The following is a 3148-nucleotide window of genomic DNA, read 5'->3' on the forward strand; positions in this document are numbered from 1 at the left end:
TCCTTGGAAAACCTATGTTCTATCAGTGAAAATCCTGAAAAGTAATAATAACAAGAAACTTGATTGTATCTCTTGCTTCAGTTTTCCAAAAGAAAGCCAATTATAGCAATTTAATTAACTATCTTTCTCATTCTTTTACCCTAACATGTCTACAGTTGTGTGTTCCTTCTTGGTGTTTCCATTGTAGCTTATGCATCTAAAATAGGGATAATGTATTTTAAAATATTATGTAATACTATATAATATGTTATAAAACTACAAATATATAATCTATTTTAAATGTCATAAGAAAATAAATACACATAATATATAATAAACATTAAAATATAAACCTTTTCCCCCCTATTTCCATTAACTTTCTATTTATTTGGAAATATCCATCTGCTGGAATTGGCAAATAGAAATGGAAAAAAAAGTGTAGTGGATATTCAACTACTGACTACCAAAATGGGATTTTTGAGTCATTTTTTATGACAGTATTCTTAGAAGCCAAGCATTGTGGAAAGAGAAAATAAATCTCTAATTTTTTTCTACTCTTTTTAAAACATCAAGAAGCAGGACAGGATGACCTGAACATCAAATTCCCAGGGGTAGAGAGAATTCAGAAGACATACATCCTTTCCATACAGGAAAGTGAGCAAATTCTACTTCTTCTAGCCTAAAAGGTTGTGGGAAGAAAATTTTAAAAGACATGGGAGGAGGTTCAGTTCCTCAGTCATTCTCCCCCACAAAGTACCCCCCCTCCATTTCCCACCAACTCCAAGAGATTTTCCCCCTTCTTCCTATTTGCAACTCTTGAAAGAGATGATCTCACAGGGTGCTGTCTTGTACCAAAACAAAAACAAAAATAAAGAACAAACAAACCACACACACAAAAACAAAAAACAATGGAAAGGCTTGGTTTGCTTATAAGACTTGAGCTAGCCCTCCAAATACTCCATCATCTCCTTTAGTGTATGAAAAAGATCCAGAAATTTGCATGCAAGGGGAGGGGAGGTAAGGAAAGAAGTTGAGCCATTGGGCTTATATGGTATTGCTGTGACAAGGAATGAGAGGACTTAACCAAAAGGATCTTAATCCTAGGAAGCTGAATACAGTGAGCTAAAACCGAGAGGGTTGTGCAATGCTAGAGTCAAACTGGAGCTTAATGAGCCAGGGTGGACCACTGGGGCCTAACCAGCTATGAGAAACAAAAGCACACCTTCATCAATAATACCTGTGAAAGGGAGGCCAGGAATAATTTCCAACCAGAAGCTTTGTCATACAGGACCTAGAAATCAACACAGGGCCAGAGATCTTATTTGTGGATCTTAGACTCTCTCTTTCCAGCCTCTTTGAGACTTGAAACCCCTTCCTAACATTCTCAGATGCTAACCTAGAAGAAAGCCAGGGGGATGGAATGCAAGCTGAAAGATTGAGTATTAACATCCTCAAGGATAACGAATTTTCTTTGAGAAACTATTGAATCCCCAAGAGTCTGAGATACCATTACTTATTGAATTTAAGTTTTTCTTTTGGTTCTACTGGATGAAGGACTAGGGGAATAGATCAATTTTAGAAATTACAGAAATTACTTTTTTCAGTTTGAAAAATATAGTGTTCAATCATCAACTCTGCCACACAAAACATTTTCTTAATATCTGTTTATCTCCCCTCTTAGTTAGTGAGCGTATTGTGGGAAGACCTGTTTTGTTGTTTGGTTTTTTTAAATCTTCAGGGTTAGTAGGCACTCAGCACATGTTAAGTGAGTGAATTAGTGAAAGAATGAGTATCTAGTGTAGAAAGCCCTGGGGGATTGTTTTACAGGTACCCATTTTCCTGGTTAGGATTTGAGGTAAATAGGCATGAAAAGTGCAATGAAGACAGACATCTTGTTGAGAAGTGAAGTTCTGGATGAAGAGATGAATCTTCAAATATAGAAAATCAAGGCTTACAAGGGTTACTGTGTTGAATTCTATTTGACCTTTAATCCCAAATGCCATTAAAAGCAACATAAGCAAAAAAAGAATGTTAGAATCTTCACTTCATGTGCTGTCTGACTCACTATTTATACTTTTTATTTGATCTTCAATAAAGCTCCCTTTACCTCATACATGAGTAATGGGTTCAAGGTTTTTATTAGTCTTCTTGCTGCAGCAGGATGCAGTAGCTGAAATTCTTCTTCAACCTGTACAAGTACAGATTCATTTTTCAATTGAAGCTGTTATCTCCAGAAAGAACATATTTCACCAACACAATCCAAGGACAGAGTCATAATAACAAGTCTTCCCTATGGTCTAAGAATAGGAATCTGGCTCCTGGCAGCTGAAGAACATGCTGATGACAATATGCATCCTGATGTGACATGGCAAAGGAATCTTTCATTGCAAACAAAAACATGGCATCTTTCAAAAATGGGGTGGGTGTGAATGTAGAGAAAAAATAATCTAAGTACGAGTGTCCTTTGATTTATAGGATATCTAAGCATACACTTCATAATTCTTTCTTTTCCATTGTTCTACCAAGAAAAATAGTAAGCCTGAATGCTACAATACAACTTCTCTCTTAACTCCATCCCCAGAAAAAAAAAGCAAAGACAGGGCTCCAAACATTCAGTGGTATCTTATTTGGGAATATGGACCCTTTGGTGAGACAGGCAAAGGGACAGTCAAAGACATTCTCTTCTTCCTCATGATATTTCTAGTTTTTCAGTTGCCACTGTAGTGTAGGGTGACTCAAGAGGGTAAATTGAAGGCTAAAGGTAGGGAAACAGAGGGAGTCTTGGAACTAAATTTATACTAAATCTTACATTTACAGTTTCAGACCATTGAACTGGCATTTCTTTATGTCACTGATGCACACCAGCACAACACACCAATTAGCAAGGTAGTTAAGAGCACATGCCTGACTGTCAGAGAGAACCAGATACTAATCATGTCTGGGTGACTCTCCTGAGAAAATTACTTAATTTTGGTTTCCTTATCTGTAAAAGGAGATAGTAAAACCTCCCTTCCAGGGTTATTGTAAAGATTAAATGAGATAATGGGTTCAAAACACTTTGCACAGTGTTTGGCACATAGTAAGTACTCATGAAATAGTAGCAATTATTACTATTATTACAGTTCTGAGGTGATAAAGTTGAGATCATCATGAACACCTGTAGAGCTAG

The sequence above is a fragment of the Eschrichtius robustus genome, chromosome 3, assembly GCF_028021215.1.
Source record: "Eschrichtius robustus isolate mEscRob2 chromosome 3, mEscRob2.pri, whole genome shotgun sequence".
Lineage (NCBI taxonomy): Eukaryota > Metazoa > Chordata > Mammalia > Artiodactyla > Eschrichtiidae > Eschrichtius > Eschrichtius robustus.